Genomic DNA, 18071 nt, shown 5'->3' on the forward strand with positions numbered 1-18071 from the left:
ATTTTAGTATTCATTATCACATATTTCACTCCTTTATTTAATCTGAGCACTTAGCAAAAAAGGACTTTAGACAGCATAAATGTTATTATTATGAGACAATGCTGCATTGAGTTCAATACAGAGACAGTTTTGTGATTCATTTTTTTATTAATTTCATATGCATGCTTGCGGAGCTACAGACCTAATATGTGCTTGTAATTGAAGTAGTCTGCCTTCAATCACACATCCCAAATAAACAAAACACACAAATCACAAATGAAGACCAAGAACGGGTGTGATTGAATTAGAGTGAGCTCATGTGCCCAGCTGAGTAAATCTGCTCTTGCTGTTTTTTTGTCCGATTACTTCATTCCCACCTGTGCTATCTACATAATGATCCCCAAAAGCACTGGAATCTGTGCTAATCATTTATCTAAGCGATCATTTAAATGAGCATAAAAAGCATCAACTGCAAAGGGGTACTTTGCCCAAAAAATCTAAAATTCTGTAATAATTGTTTCACTCATTTCGTGTGAACAACAGATTGGAATTCATGCCATTGTTCACTGAAAATCGCCCCCTCCTGTCAGTTGTGAACCACTGTGATTGAATCATTAAGCCGGTGAATTGAAGACGATAGAGTAGTAAACCCAAGTGCAGTTTATTTACAGTGAACCAAAATCCAAAACGAGAAACATAAACCATGAATTAAATCTAAAAAATGAAACAAAACAAACTATAAACTTGGCTCAAGACAATGACCTGGAACATGGAAACCTGGAACAGCATTACATACTACAATACATGACAACTAGACAAGGCAAACATAAGGGTTGGTACTGCATTCATGCCATGTTTTAATTACCATAGTCTCAAGATGACAGCACGTGACATTCTATTCAGAGCTGTTCTGAAGTGTGCATATGATGGACACTTTACTATCCCATGAGGCAACGTAACTGACGCTGGTAGGTCACATGATAATGGCAATATGGCGGATGTAGTACGTCAGAATTACATTCATACTAAACACATTCATACTATATAGAACATACTTTTATTAGCAGTCGTGAAGTAATTACTTGTACAAAATAAGTACCTACACAAGAGAGTATGCTATTTTGGATGCAGCCCATGACTATGACAATATACAAAATAAAAAACATGAAAACTTGAACATAAACAGAACTACAACAGATGTGTTAGAACCACAATATGACATTTTTGCGTCTCTTTTTTTCTTCAAAGCTTCAAAATATGGATGAGACAAGAGTATTGATTGAAAGTGAGCATTTCATTCCAGAGTTTGCAGTCAGTGGTGAAAATCTACCTGTTGAACGGCCTTGTTTACACCAGTCTAATAGGAAAGTCATTTTAGAGGCAGATTATAACCAAAAGAAAGGAAGTAAATCAGTTTAGATTTAATGCTGACTTTAAGTTCACCCATATAGGGAAAAGATTCCCACACAGCCATTTCCCAATGTTTTTTTTTTATACAATCCAAAAGAGATTTTTGTTGTCCTTGTTGCTCTTTAAGCAATATGTTGTATTTTATTGTTGTGTTAAGTCTTTGTTATTGCATAAGCAGCTGGGTAGAGCTGTTGCTCCTTGCTCGCATCATGTCTCCTCTCATTATGAAATGTGGTGTGATATGAACCGACAGACCCTTGGGACTAGATATAGATCTGCCTATCCATATGTTACACACACACACACACACACACACACACACACACACACACACACACACACACACACACACACACACACACACACACACACACACACACACACACACACACACACACACAGACAGACAGACAGCACGCAAATAAATGAGTACAGCAAAGCTATGGACTGACTAGCAGCTTGATGAAATACACAATCGTTAATTCTTTTCATTCAGTATTTTTCACTCTGTCAAGCTGAGGAAAAGGTGAAAAAGAAATGGAAACATTTATACAAAGGGATTGATGGCGAGAGAGAGATGGGTGAGTGGTTAGCCTGGTGCCTCATGTTTGAAGTACTGAGGGCACAAACCGAAATTAAAGGAATATTCTGGATTCAGTCTAAGTTACATCCCTCAGCTTTTTTCAAGCAAAAATTAAAGTTATAGTAAGACACCTAAAATGCAAGTAAATAGGCATAGGCAATGAAAGGTAAATAACCTACTGTATATTGCCTTTTTTTAGCATCAGTACTCCGGTCTTCAGTGTCACATGATCCTTCAGAAATCATTCTAATATTCTGATTTAGTGCTAAAGAAACTTTTCTTATTAGTATGAATGTTCAAAACATTTGTGCTGCTTAATATTTTTGTAGAAACCGTGACACATGAATACTAAGTTTAAAAACAGCTATTATTTATAAAAAATATAAATCTTTTGTAAAATTATAAATGTCTTGGTAACACTTTACAATAAGGTTTCATTTGTTAACACTAACTAACATGAACTAACAATGAGCAATGCATCTTTGTTAATGTTAGTTAAAAATACAGTCGTTCATTGTTTGTTCATGTTAGTTTACATTGCATTAACTAATGTTAAGAAATACAACTTTTGATTTTAACAATGTATTAGTAAATGTTGAAATTAATATTAACTAAGATTAAAAAATGCTGTAGAAGTATTGTTCATTCTTAGTTCCCCTTCAGGGACTACCGCTGCGTGAAATCGCAGTGGGAACGCCCTCAGCGTGACGCGTCTGAAGCATGAATGAAATCAGTCAATGGAGAGAATGAGCGTACGGCGAGTGACGTCATCGACCAGGAAGCTATAAATATCCCCTGAGTATACAACACGCCAGCTTTTAGTTACTTCAGCAGCTCTGTGTGTGTCTGAATCTGTCGATTGTGTTTGTCTGTTTTGTCAGGAGTTTTCACTATATATATTTTATATAAAAAAACCAATATGAGCGAGCAGTATAAGAAGTGTGTTCCCCCCTGTACTCGGCACATCACGGGTGGGGATTCACACGAGCTAAGTGTGGCTTGTTTGGGAGTGCAGCAATGCCCAGTCGGCTCTCGAGGGAGTCGATTGTCAGCATTGCGAGCGTTTTCCCTTGAGAACTCTGCGCTCGCGGCGATCGCTCTTCGAGGAGAGTGATTTGCTGCGAGCTCCCCGAGGCTCGGGTCCCGCTTCTGTTGAGGCAGAGCGGCGGCGCTTGTCTTGGGGCTCGCAGATGGATCTCGCTGGCGACGTTGAGACGGGCTCCGCCCTATCTCAGCTATCTCCGACGAGATCTAGTGCCTCTCACCCGGCTCTGGAAGCATGCGCTGCGGCGGTTACTTCTGCCCGGGTGGAGGCACATGATGATGTTGAATTGAGATTTTCCAGTTCTGAGGAGCTGGATGTCGAAAGTTTATTATCAGAGAAAACTAGTTTATCACATTATACTGCAAATGAAGAAGGTTTGATGGATGTATTATCTCGGGCTGTTGAAAAGCTAAAAAAAATAAAAAATAACAGTATCGAGTGGCCAAAAGAAAAGAAAGGCTGATAGACAGGTTTCTAGAATTAAAAGCAATCTAGATGATAAATTTCTGTCTGCACGACCTCAACCTTCTAGCCGGTGCTTACCGTTCTTCCCAGATCTTCATGCTGAGTTTTCAAAGACCTGGGTTAGACCGGTTTCAAGCAGAATTTACACAAATCAGTCCAATGCTTATGGTAACATTGTTGGTGCTAAATCTGCTGGTTATGTGACGATACTGTAGGCGGAGGAGACGCTTGCGAGCTATCTCTCTCCTGCTTCATCGTCTTCACTTAAAGCACCGGCTCTTCCACCAAAAAATAAATAAATAAATAAATATATATACCTCTGTGCTGGTGGGGAAGGCTTACTCGGTGGCTCGGCAGGCGGCTGCATGTTTGCATACGATGACTTTTATGCAGGCTTTTCAGGCCGACCTGCTCAAAGGAAATCTGAGGGGGGTCCCCGCCGAGAGAGACTTGCGTTCACCTCCCTTAAGGGTGCCCTGTCTCTCCCGGCGCCCTCAGGGGCCCGTCCTACTAACCCTGCCGAAACAGGGCGTAGAAGGGTTTGGCGAGTGCTTTCCCGAGGGACGCTCGCCGCCTCTAAGGAGGGTTCTAGTGTGATCAGACCAGTCGTTCCCTGCCGGTGCGCCGTTACAGGGCACTGTGTCTGTCACGCAGAATGTTCAACCAGAGCAAAGTCTTTCGTCGAGTTCGTCTTCAAAAAGAGCACAGCAGAAGCGGAGTGTCACGTCTCGTGCCTCCCTGCAGAGAAACTGGAGGGACGAGGCGGGGTGCTCTCCGGCGCGGCCTTCTCGGGGCAGGACTGATATGAGGACAGTCATTGTCGCCAGAAAGGCCGCGTCGAAAAAGTCCTGACGGGCTGAACGTCAGGACTCTGAGGGTGGTCCCCATCGGGAAAAACTTGAGTTCACCGCACAAAAACACGGTGCCCTGTCTTTCTCGATGCCCTCAGGGGTCTGTTCTACTAACCCTGCCTATACAGGGCGTAGAGAGACTCGGCGAGCGATTTCCCGAGGGACGCTCGCCCCCTCCAAGGAGGGTTGTGGAGTGCTCAGACCAGCTGTTTCCTGCCAGTATGTTACAGGGCGCTGTGTCTGTCACTCGGGATGTTCATCCGGAGGCCAGCCTCGAGAGGCTGGTTCCCTTAGTAGAGTTCCTGGCGGAATGGGTCCCCCACCCAGCAGGGAGTTAGGGTACTACTTCATCAAAAAAAAAAAAAAAATCCTGACGTGCTGAACGTCAGGGTTCTGAGGGTGGTCCCTATCGTGAAAGACCTGAGTTCACTGCACAAGAACACGGTGCCCTGTCTTTTCCGATGCCCTCAGTGGTCTGCTCTACTAACCCTGCCTTCACAGGGCGTAGAGAGACTCGGCGAGCGATTTCCCGAGGGACGCTCGCCCCCTCCGAGGAGGGTTGTGGAGTGCCCAGACCAGCTGTTCCCTGCCAGTACGTTACAGGGCGCTGTGTCTGTCACTGGGGATGTTCAAATCAGATCCGAGGACTGGTTTGTCATGATAGATCTAAAGGACGTTTACTTCCATGTATCTATCCTCCCTCAACACAGGAAGTTCCTGAGGTTCGCTTTCGGGGGCGAAGCGTACCAATATCGGGTTCTTCCGTTCGGCCTAGCACTGTCACCCCGAACATTCACGAAGTGTACGGATGCTGCTATAGCCCCGCTGAGGTTACAGGGCATCCGCTTTCTGTACTATATAGACGATTGCTTGATTCTAGCTCAATCGGAACAACAGGCGGTTCGGCACCGAGATGTCGTTCTTGCTCATATCAAGTGACTGGGGCTGAGGCTCAACGCCAAAAAGAGTGTTCTTTCTCCATTACAGAGAACCACTTTTCTAGGTGTAGTGTGGGATTCAACGACGATGCAGGCACGATTGTCACCTGCTCGTATTGCTTTGTTTCTCGCTGCAGTAGATCAGGTCAAGCTAGGCCAGTCATCCACTGTAAAACAGTTCCAGAGACTGCTAGGTCTCATGGCAGCTGCGTCCAACGTGATACCTCTTGGCCTCTTGCACATGAGACTGTTACAGTGGTGGCTCAGGACCAAGGGATTCTCCCCGAGGGGAAATCCGCTTCGCATGATCGTGAGTTTGCGACGGTGTCATCACGCCCTGATCATGTGGAAAGATCCTTGGTTTCTGTCCCAAGGCCCTGTGTTAGGAGCTCCTTGTCGTCGCGTTATGCTAATGACAGATGCCTCTCTCACGGGTGGGCTCAGGGTCTGTGGGAGGACCATCATCGTCTGTGGCACTTAAACTGCCTAGAGATGTTGGCGGTGTTTCAGGCTCTGAAACACTTCCTCCCAGACCTAAGGGGCCACCATGTTCTTGTCCAGACAGACAACACATCGGTGGTTTCTTATATCAACCATCAGGGGGGTTTGCGTTCTCGCCCGCTTTACAAACTGGCACGTCAGATCCTTCTATGGTCCCAGGGGAAAATTCTTTCTCTGAGAGCTTTTATCTCCCGGGGTATTTAAATCAGGGGGCAGACATCCTGTTAAGACAGGGGCCGAGGCCCGGGGAATGGAGTCTTCACCCCGAGGTGGTGGAACTCCTATGGAGACATTTCGGTCTTGCCGAGGTAGACCTATTTGCTTCTCGAGAAACATCACACTGCCCGCTGTGGTTCTCTCTCAGCCATCCAGCCCCGCTGGGGTTGGATGCGATGGTACATCCGTGGCCGAGGTCACGCTTGTACGCTTTTCCCCCGATCGCTCTGCTCCCAGGAGTTCTGGAGAGGGTTCGCCGGGACGGGCTCAGTCTCCTGCTAATAGCCCCGTTCTGGTCGGCCCGGGTATGGTTTGCGGACCTAGTGTCTCTCCTCAACGGCTCTCCCCTAGAGATACCGATCAGGAGAGATCTGCTCTCTCAGGCGAGTGGGTCGATCTTTCACCCCCTTCTAGAGCTATGGAGGCTGTGGGCTTGGCCTCTGAGGGGGCCCAGCTCATAGATTCTGGTCTCTCGGCTGAGGTCGTTGAGACCATCCTCCGATCCAGAGCTCCCTCCACGAGGAAGTTATATGCCGCGAGGTGGAAACTTTTCACCTCTTGGTGTGGAGAGCGCCAGCAGGACCCAGTTAACTGCCCGGTTGGTACAGTCCTGGATTTCCTGCAGGACCGTCTCTCCACAGGGTTATCCCACTCCACACTGAAGGTGTATGTGGCGGCCTTAGCTGCTTACCACACCCCTTCAAGTGGAGGTTCCCTCGGGAAACACCCACTTATGTCTCGCTTCCTTCGTGTCACCTTGAGGCTGAGGCCTGCAGTTCACACAAGGGTACCAGCTTGGGATCTGGCCGTCATCTTAGAAGGTCTCTCCCTTGCTCCTTTCGAGCCCATCGAGGAAGTTTCGGAAAAGTTTCTTACTCTAAAGACTATCCTTCTTCTCGCTATCTCATCTCTAAAAAGAATTGGAGATATTCAAGCACTTTCGGTGGCTCCCTCGTGCCTGGAATTTGCTCCTGGTTGGTTAAGGCCTTTCTCTTTCCGAGACCAGGTTATGTTCCTAAGGTTCCAACTGTTTCAGTTAGACCTATAGTTCTGCAGGTTTTCTGTCCTCCGCCTTTTCTGACGTCAGACCAGGAGAAAATTAATTTGCTGTGCCCAGTTTGGGTTTTGATGCTTACGTCCACAGAGCTGCCCTGTGGAGGAGATCGGAACAAATGTTCGTCTGTTTGGGTCACCTAAGAAAGGGTGTCCTGCATCTAGAAAAAGGATGAGCAAGTGGGTGGTCGAGGCCATCCCACTTGCTTATGGTTCGGCCCATCAGCCTTCACTTTGGCTGTAAGGGCTCATTCCACCCGGAGTATGGCTGCTTCTACAGCTCTTCTTTCAGGAGCTTCTCTTCAGGACGTTTGTGATGCGGCAGGCTGGTCCTCACCGCACACTTTCGTTAGATTTTATTCCCTCGATCTTAGCTCCACTCCCGGGGCTCAGGTTCTCTCGTCGGTTTGTGTCTCCTAATGACACACGACGGGGATTTGGTCGTATGGGGATGTGGGTATTGCGTTCCCACTGCGATTTCACGCAGCGGTAGTCCCTGAAGGGGAACGTCCCGGGTTACGTATGTAACCCTAGTTCCCCGAAGGGACGGACGCTGCGTGTCCTGCCATACTCTCGGCATCCCCTTGGGTCGCTGCTTCAGTAACTTTTAAGCTGGCGTGTTGTATACTCAGGGGATATTTATAGCTTCCTGGTCGATGACGTCACTCGCCGTACGCTCATTCTCTCCATTGACTGATTTCATTCATGCTTCAGACGCGTCACGCTGAGGGCGTTCCCACTGCGATTTCACGCAGCGTCCGTCCCTTCGGGGAACTAGGGTTACATACGTAACCCGGGACGTTCATGTTAACTCAAGTACAAGGTACTTGTGCCTAACTGCCTAACTGTAAAAAAGTGTAACTGTAACTTCTTTGGTTATCAAAATTATGAAAAAAAAAAATGCTGTTGTTCGAGCTTAACTTGAACCAAGAGCATTCCTTTAAAGCTAAACAGACCTCTGTATTCTGCAGCCAGATGAATCCAATGTGGAATGAACTCGACGGGAGCTCTAGGATGTTCTGGTGCATGCACCAGTTGAAAAATGTATTTGTGAGGAAAGTGAATACAATATCAAAGTGACACTACTGTGAACTATAAAAAAATAAATAAACTAGACTGACTGATGCCCATCTCCAGGCAATTGTCAGGGTGTCCACTGCCAACTCTCTCAAAGCAAATGTGGTTCATCCATCTCAGCAGAAACACTACATGCTGTCAGGCAGCAACACCAAATAAATGTTGAATTTGGCCACTGGCTCCCCTGTAATCTGAGTTTAAGACCCTTGGCCCATATGTTGCTACAGATCCAAAGCATTTACACAAGCTTGGCAGATCTCATGCATGATACTCTCTTATCATGTCAGGACATGTTGTATCATACTAGATACTAATAAAAACTTCTTTGTGGTGTGGGGTGGTGTGGTTGTCCTTATTCATGAGAATGGATTATTCTTTTGTCTAGACTCTAGACATTTAAGACCACGGGCTATTCATTTGTCTTCAACTATCCAAAACCACTATGTCCTAAAGGCTTGTCTCTATTTCTGTCTTTGTAACTTTTTCTATTATTTAAATTTAGATTATTTCTGTTTTATCAGCCCATATTTCAGTGAATAGTACATTCTTTGCATCATATGAGTCATGCTCCCAATAACTCATATCAATATACAATTTTGTCTGTACTTAGTAGTTTTAACATGAGCAGCCCTACCAATTTTTTTTTTATTGAAACCAAGCTAAATTGCTACTGCATATATATATATATATATATATATATATATATATATATATTAGTGGTGGGCCGTTATCGGCGTTAACGTGCTGCGTTAACGTGAGACTCTTATCGGGCGATAAAAAAAATATCGCCGTTAATCTATTCTCAAAGTTGGGTTGGGATCATAAAATGAATTTTTCGAATATCGTTATATTTTCGCGCAATTCCATGTGTATAGCCTATATTTGACATAATTGACGCCGCGCCTACTGTCACAGATCGCGCAGCAGGGTATTTTCCTGTCAGGGACACAAGGTGTAAACTTTTACTACATGTTACGTTGTGACATTCCTCTGGTTACTTTATTTTAATGCAATGCGTTGTTAAATGAGTTTATTCCAAGCGCGCTGTGTCCTTTGTATGGGCATGAGCGATGCTCAAATGAATCACTCTTTTGAGTCGATTCTGTTCAAAGACTTCATCAAATAAGTTGTCAGATGATCTGTCTAAATCGGTTCGCGAATCAGTTGATCTGTTCAGTTCCTCGCGCACTGAATCGTCTGAAGCGCTTTCAATCACACTCGGAGTCGAAACAGGAAGATTTAAGAGCATCAAGAGCGTTGGATGAAGTGGCCGATCTACAGTCTAGTCTAGTGAAAGCAAATCTGCAAATGCATCATATTTTTGCCAGCGATCAAGATCTTTATTAGTTGAACATCTTCGTATGCTGTCTGTGAATGAATGATTCCACAGGACGATACATTCGATTTCATTTCATTCAGGTAATACATTTTACAACCAAACAGATTATTACGCCACGATAGCACTAATAAAAAGTATGACATTATCCGGTTTTTGGACATACATTAATTTATAGGCTACAAAAAAAAAAACGCTTCAGAGCGTCGGCGCACTGGTTAACAGGTTAAATTAGCTACCATTGTCCACAGTTTATGAAATGAACACCCGCCATCCCGCGGTAATGCGTGTGTATTGCGCGTGTATTGCGCAGTGGCATAATCACACGAATAGTTTACATCTATTGAAACTAATTTGTTTAAAAATGAGGCTATTGCAGTAACAAGGCAGGTTCACATAAAATCATTATGACATATGATGACATTATTTTTTGATCTAACGAGCATTGGCGATGCAAAAACTTACTTGTTCAATTAATAAAGAGTTTGTTTGATGACAAATCGCTAAAGATGAAATTGGCCTCCCTTTCTGTCATTGCGTTTTTTTTAATTTATTTTTTTACGATATTCGACTTTTGCTCCTCGATTGTCGAATGGCATTTTTGGCAGAAATGCACAGCCCTACGCGAGGCGAACTATTCACAAAGACTTACTTTTAGTCATTATTTCGGTAGCACACATATTCTGAATGCCTTCGGGAGAATTCAAATGAGCCATTTTAATCTAGATTAATCTAGATTAATTTCAATATTAATCTAGATTAATCTAGATTAAAAAAATTAATCTATGCCCACCTCTAATATATATATATATATATATATATATATATATATATATATATATATATTAGGGCTGCATGATTAATTGAAATAAAATAAAATAAATCACTATATGGCTTTTAGTGTGTTTATCAAATTGCAAAGCCTGCAATTTAAGACATAAATATATATGTATACAAAGAAGTATATACAAAGAAGTATGACACTTTTACGCACAAGCAACTCATGATCTGGTGTTTTCGGTGTCACAGTAAATGCTGCTCCACACAAATTCATCTCTGCAAGTCTGTGAGTTGGGGTTGCTCATAATATGCATTTGGGAACACCACAACTGGTGACCTGATGGACCACGGCAAAGATGAAGGAGGTAGGAGCCAAGGGTGAGCCTGTGGACTGATGGGCCGATATGGAATGCTGGACGTTGTGGCTGGAGTTGGAGATGGTGCTGAGGACTGGAAGCCCCCCAGCGAGCCCACCATTCCACTGGCGTGGAGAGGGCGAGTGATGTGGTTGACAGGAGGCAGAGGAGATGAGGATGACGGCTGGATGATGAGAGGAGGTGGGAGAGGGAGGATGAGTGGGAATTCGAGAACAGATACAGGCTCAGGAACAGATACTGGCTTGGGGACAGACTCAGGTCTGGGAACAGGAATAGTTATTGGGGCTGGAACAGGTCTAGGAACCTGAACAGTTCTTGGGGCAGTAACTGGGGGATAGGAAGAGTCTCTGACATGGCGGCGGCCATCCAGGCTGAGGGCTCAGGCGGTGTGGCGTCGGTGGCTATTGTGACTCAGGTGGCGAGGCGGCAGCCATTCTCGCCGAAGACACAGGCACGGCTGACCTGGCGTGAACAGTCTCTGGCTCGGCAGGCTTGACGTGAAAAGTTTCTGGCTCGGCAGGCATGATGTGAACAATTTCTGGCTAAGCAGGCATGACGTGAACAGTCTCTAGCTCGGCAGGACTGACGTGAACAAGCTCTGGATGGGTGGTCTCGGCAGGACGAGACTCTGGAAGTGTGGTCTCGGCGGGACGAGACTCTGGAAGGGTGGCCTCGGCTGGACGAGACTCTGGAAGGGTGGTCTCGACAGGACAAGACTCTGGAAGGGTGGCATCGGCGGGACGAGACTCTGGAAGGGTGGTCTCGGCGGGACGAGACTCTGGAAGAGTGGTCTCGGCGGCTGCTGGTGATGGTAGTTGTTCTCTGGATCGTGACGCGATGCTGACCAAACACCTGGCGATGGACTAAGCTGGAGGGAAGCCGAAGCCATCGGTGTTTGGGAGGTGGATGGCCTGGGTGAAATTGGCCCCAATCTAGAAAAGCAGCTTGAGGGTTTCATCCTTCGAGGGGGCTAGAGACAGCTCAACGAATAAAGTTCTCTGTGAAGGAAAAAAAATTGTAATCTCCTGAGCAATGGCGACAAATTTTAGCCCTGTCGTCGATATGGGCTGGTCCAGTCTTCTGTGACGGGAGGTTGCAGAAAGGCAGATGGAGAGGAGGATATTTTCCACAACAAGCACTGAATATAACCTAGAACAGGCAGCAACACACACTAAATACAACAGAGATCGGACAAAGACTGACTGAACAGACGGAACTTAAATACAAACACAGATGACACTGATTAACAGGATTCAGGTGATACAGATGATGATGATTTCCATAACACAGGTGATACAGATTGTGGCGAACAGGACGGCCGAGGGACGTGAGAGAACGGCGCAAGGCCGGTGGTGCGATTGCTAATGAGCAACACCTGTGAAGCACACCGGTCTCGCATCTCTCACGGAGGAGCGGAAGAATAAAGGAAGAGCGACGACGTTGATGATCATGAGAGGAACAGGCCTGTATTTCAGTTGAGTTTTGTTTTTTGTATTCACTGCGTGAAAAGAGCTGTAATCGAGCATGTAAAACTCCTGAGTACTCTTGTGTACTCCACAAATAAACGTGTGTGTACGGGAGATGCTGTCCCGTCACACAATCCCGAATACTCCTGGATATGTACCAAGTTTAGGGCACAGCAGGGAGCCACTAAGGGCCATCAGTTACCATGGTGAATAATCCCCCGGTCGGGGTCAATGCAAGGGAATATTAGCATTTCACACCTTTGGGACACAAGGCAGTGGCCTCCTTCAATTGGTCAGAGGTCTTACATAGGATTGGCTGCTCAATGCTTTGTCCCTCCTCTAAACCCCCACATTATTGGTCCAGTTTATGGCCTCATTTGGGTTTATTATTACTCATTATTAATATTTATTATCGTTGGTGTTCATGGTTATAATGTCAAGACAATCAGATAGACAAAGTTGAGTTTGTTATTTTTATTATTTGTAAATGACACTGGGCACATGACATATATATACACACAGTCAAAATTCTATAAATAAAAATACATTAGCACAGAATACACTTTACTATTAGTCATACAATACATATATAAGGCCTGTGTATAATATATAGAAAACAATATAGTATACAAATACTTTAGAATATATAAATAGTACAATATATAAATAATACAATTTATAAATAGATAACAATATGGAATTGTATAGAATATATGAATGCAGTATATATATAGAAAACTATATAGAATTATATATAATACAATCTATAAATAATACTTTATAATATAAATAATACTATATATAAAAAAACAACAGAATATTCAAATTATACTATAGAATAATATTTAGATGCGTAATACTAAAATAATTCACAGGCCAGCTTCTGTGGTCTCCACCGCTACTCTATCTGCACCAACTCGTGCATGATGAGTTCCCAAGTACTTCTGGTCTGCTTCCAGTCTTTTTTGTAAGAGTTTTTTGTGTCACCCCACACAGCGCAGACAAAACTGTACTACGGGTTGGAGGCCGAACAACCCACACTGACTTTCCATCCAAGATAGCATCCTCCTCTTCAGACATGTGGTCAACTGTTGTAGTCTTCCAGATAGCTGCCTCTTCCTCTGTCTGGAGAACGCCAGTCCTGCTGCTCAGCAGCTGCAAAATAGGAGGGAAAAAAGTAATTAAACCACTGAAAATATCAAATTGGTTGGGATGGGAGCCTCTCCCAAGCTGAGTCTTTTACTGAGATTTATATTTATTTACACTTACTCTTCTTTTTCTTTGTCTCATGCGCACAATGATCCTGCTGTCCTCCATCTTGTCTTTGTTCTCATCTTGGGCCATCCTGTAACCCCTTCTAACAGTTTCAAAATACGTCTTGCAGGATGCTAGAGAGAGGAAGATAGTGAGGGGGGGAGAATGTGTTTATTTATAACTAACTAATCTATACAGTTAAATAGTTGTAGCCTTGGGACATTCTCTTGTGACTTACCTTTAACAACAGCCGGATCTACGTCCAGTACAGCCATGGAGACGCCATTATAAAGATAGGTTGTGACCTCGAGGTTGTGGGGGGAGGATAGACTGTGGAGCAGTAATTAAAGAAGGTTGATTAAAAATATAATTTAGAAGAAAGGACTGTTATGAAACAATAGTTTTAAAGATATACCTTGTCTGTGGGTCATATTTGTGTATGTTGTTTTCCCCATTGTGCAATCTCCGTACAGCTTCCTGTAAACATCCAACATAGTATGAGGGCTCAATTCAAATACATTAATAAACAAAGCACACGAAGTTAAGCGGACACCGCCAAATGTTTGTGACAGTCAGAAAATAACTTACCGCAACAGAATTATTCCCAGCTCTCTTTAATTTCTTTGAAGCAGGCTCCTCTTTTGCCACTTTGAGCTCATTGATGTCAGCCTCCATCTTATCCAACCTCTTGTCCATCGTCTCCAGCTTTTCAAATATCCTCTTCATATTTGCATTTACCATATACACCAGTCTGTTTTCGTTCGGACTCGGAGTTTGAATAGCCACATTGTCCCGACGTAAAGGAGTAACATCTCTACTCTGCTCTCCGTAAAACTCCAGCGATCTTTTGCAAGCCATCTTGAAGAGCAGAGGACACCCAGATACAAACTGCTTTTCAGGGTCTACAGTCTTTGTTGTAGATTGACACAATGTAAAGCACTTATCAGCCCACCTTTCCTGAATACTAATGAGGGGGGCAGGGGAATGGGGGCAATCTTGAGCTGCCAGTCCCAAAACAAATTAGCATTTACAAAGCCAAGCCATCAACTAACAGCATGTGGTCAGACAAGTTCCTGTTTTCGGGCCTTTGCGGGCATTTACAGGTACGCATAACAAAGTTCCAAAGATCCCTGCCAAACAGCACATTTAGCGGCCATTATGTTTATTTTAGGTAAGCCAGCAGTCGTCCGTGAGGGGCTGCTGGCGGTATTTTAGTGTGGTTTGTTTTATTTTAATAAAGTTTATTTGAATGTTTGCCGGTTCCCGCCTCCTTCTTCCCTGAACATTGCTACACAGATGAACTGATAATGAGGACGACATGTGACGTGATGACTGGCAGACACGTCCAATGATAACAAACTAAACAAAACACAACTGTGACAATTATTTTTTAAATACTTGTTTTTTTATATATATTTTACAGTGAAAATATTACAATAATAATATGTATTTTAATATTTTATATAATAATACAAATCTAAAATATATATTATAAATATATTATTATTACATTTTATAATAGTAATATTTATTGTTTTGTTTAATATTTTAATATAATAATAATTCAAAACATTTTTTTGAGGGGATAGGGCAATATAGTCATATTTTATTTTGTGATCTGGAAACAGATTGGACTGACAAACAAACCGTCTCGGTTACGTATGTAACCCTTGTTCCCTGAGTAGGGAATGGAGACGTTCCGTCGTGATGGCGAATGGGGTTTCGCTTTACCGAGTTCAGACTTTAGGATGTTAGCCCCGATTTTGGCTCGCCGACAGGTTTTGAGAAATGGCAGACAACTGTACGGTGGCCGAGAGGTGCAAAACAAATCACAATTATCAGAACAAAATAACAATTCAGAAAACACAACGACAATTCAGAAAGCAAAATAACAATTCAGAAAACACAATAACAATTCAGAAAACACAATAACAATTCAGAAAACACAATAACAATTCAGAAAACACAACGACATTTCAAAGAAAACGGAAAAGGTAGGTACATTTTGAGAATGGCAAACTTGTCGCTGATTGGACGAGACACCTGTCAATCAAGCTTTACAGGAAGTAAGAAATTTGTGATCAACTTTGTTTTGCTAAATGCGAAAATGGAACACATTAACCATTACTTTGAAGAAGGACATTCATGTGCCGTGATTGTGGACATGCTGGCGACATACCCCGATATTAAAACTATTTACAAGATTACTAAAAAATATTTACATGCGCTTCGTGAGGCGCACACACACGCAAGGTCTCTCGCTCTCTGTCTCTACCTCTCTGCCGTGTGCTACACGGTTTGGAGCTCGCAAGCTCTAGATTCTCTAGAGCTCCGAGTTTTTAACTAATTTGCGGGCATCAGGGAGCCGCTATCAATATGCGGGGAACTTCCGGGAGACTTGGGATGTCTGCATATCACTCCATGGGACCGAACTATCTTTGGCATGTTGATGGGTGCGATAAACTTAAGCCATTTGAGCACAAGCTCATTTTAATATTGTGGTATGTCGCCAGCATGTCCACAATCACGGCATATGTATGTCTTTCTTCAAAGTAACGTTTAAATTTCTTACTTCCTGTAAAGCTTGATTGACAGGTGTCTCGTCCAATCAGCGACAAGTTTGCCATTCTCAAAATGTACCTACCTTTTCCGTTTTCTATGAAATGTCGTTGTGTTTTCTGAATTGTTATTGTGTTTTCTGAATTGTTATTGTGTTTTCTGAAATGTCGTTGTGTTTTCTGAATTGTTATTGTGTTTTCTGAATTGTTATTGTGTTTTCTGAATTGTTATTGTGTTTTCTGAAATGTCGTTGTGTTTTCTGAATTGTTATTTTGTTTTTATAATTGTTATTTTGTTTTTATAATTGTGATTTGTTTTGCACCTCTCGGCCACCGTACAAATGCCCGAAATCACAGGCAAATCGGTGCTCGTTCACGCGAGTGACAATCACGCAGTGTGAATGAGCAAAGTGGCAATCTGAGAGAATCGCCGACGAGTCACCGACGCCCGTGAGATATTTGGCATGCTAAATATCTGGACCTGTCTGCGATTCACAATCCTGCTGTGTGAAAAGTGTTCTGACTGAAAACTACATCAGCGAATGACCGACAGCCAATGAGAGAGCAAGATACAGGACAGCAGGATGTTCAGGGAGGAGTTATAGACCAGAATATCAGTATTTTAATAGATAGGCCTATATTTACAATTATATCAAACAGAAACAAAGCACAAACAGCATGAGCAGCAGCAACAGCAGGACATTTAAAAAATTATTTATTTAATCCCAACTCTCTTTGCAAAACACATTCCTTGCTCCCCTCGTCTTCCCAACCATTTCCTCCTGCATAAACTGTTTACTACCAATTTGGATCGCAATCTTCTTGTAGGCTATCATTTTTAATAACAAATTCAGTGTCGCCCGATAACTCCGGTCTCACGCATGCTGATCTTCCATTATTTCCTTATCACTTCTCGCGTTTGTTTGGTTGTGAAATGTAGTTTGCGGACCAGGCAGAAGTTGTCGGCGATTCCTTCTTTTGTAAAGTCATGCAGTGTGAAACCTCCTGTCGCCGATCCATTGTGCAGTGTGAACACAGCAGCAACTGAATGTTACCCCAGATAGTCATGCAGTGTGAAAACAACAGTTACCCGATTATTTTGAAAATCGTGCAGTCTGAACTCGGCATTAGAAAGCCTATCAACACCGAGTATACAAAACAAGCCAATGGCAAAGAAATGCCATGGGTCTGCGGAATTTGCATGGCGGAACTCCGCCCCACCTCCTGGGTATAAAAGGAGGACGCCGTCAACATGCAGATATGTTTCTTCGCTGAGGAGCCAAGACTAAACCCAGGCAATCCCCGCGGTACAGCGGAAGTGGCAGGAAGACGGAACGTCTCCGTTCCCTACTCAGGGAACGAGGGTTACATAGATAACCGAGACGTTCCCTTTCTTTGTCACTACGAGTTCCGTCGTGACGACGAATGGGGTTCCAGTCTAATCACGCCACCTCCACAGCTGTCCTCCAGTGCTCTGCGTACATCTTAGCTCCCTGTCATGAGACTGGCACGGACGAATGACTCCTACTTAACACAGGAATACCAAGGTACAATGGAAAGCATATCTCATATCTCAGAGGAAATATGCAAATAATGCCAACCCAAAGGGGGGGGGGGGGGGGGCTTAAGAAAACACATATGACCCGGAGGGGGGATGCATATGGAGAACACTGGGGTGTCCAGCCCGCAGAGTGGAATATTTCAACGCCAGGGGAGGCAAGATGGCTTGCCAAGGGAAAGACACATGCTCAGAGAGGCTTACAGTGGAAATACACATGTGGGGGTTGCCCAGAGGGGGGACCATGCACATGGAGGCACCTAGCCAACGTGCAAGCAATAGACACTAGCGTCGACGTCACCAGTGCTGGAGGAACACGGGGCTTGTCGGGGAAGCTCACCTGAGGAAATATTGCACGTATCCAGTCCGTGGAGTGGAATGGCGACCAAATGAAGACACCTGAGCGGGTCCTAGTACTGGCTGGTTGAAGCGAGTACATGAAAGGACACATTCACCAGATTCTACAATCTCAGAGTGGAGCCACTCTGAGATTGTAGAATCTGGCAAATGTGTTGGGTGTCGCCCTGCCTGCAGCTCTGCACATGTCTGTTAGCGAGGCACCATGCGCTAGAGCCCAAGAGGAAGCCACACTCCAGGTGGAGTGGGCTGTCACACCAAGGGGGC

General features: G+C 44.1%; 1 protein-coding gene and 1 long non-coding RNA gene across 3 annotated transcripts in view; one reads left to right on the forward strand and one right to left on the reverse strand.

The window, feature by feature from the left end:
• The window catches only part of cdh4 (cadherin 4, type 1, R-cadherin (retinal)), a 299509-nt gene that overhangs the window by 46708 nt on the left and 234730 nt on the right, over positions 1–18071 (forward strand). The window lies entirely within an intron of this gene.
• LOC143712083 (uncharacterized) lies at positions 13586–13988 on the reverse strand. The gene is made up of 3 exons (XR_013194989.1): positions 13920–13988; positions 13747–13808; positions 13586–13661 (listed from the first exon to the last, which is right to left on the reverse strand). It is a non-coding gene; the product is annotated as an uncharacterized LOC143712083 (long non-coding RNA).

The sequence above is a fragment of the Siphateles boraxobius genome, unplaced genomic scaffold (genome assembly GCF_051911475.1).
Source record: "Siphateles boraxobius isolate OS27281-9 unplaced genomic scaffold, OSU_SipBor_1 5, whole genome shotgun sequence".
NCBI lineage: Eukaryota > Metazoa > Chordata > Actinopteri > Cypriniformes > Leuciscidae > Siphateles > Siphateles boraxobius.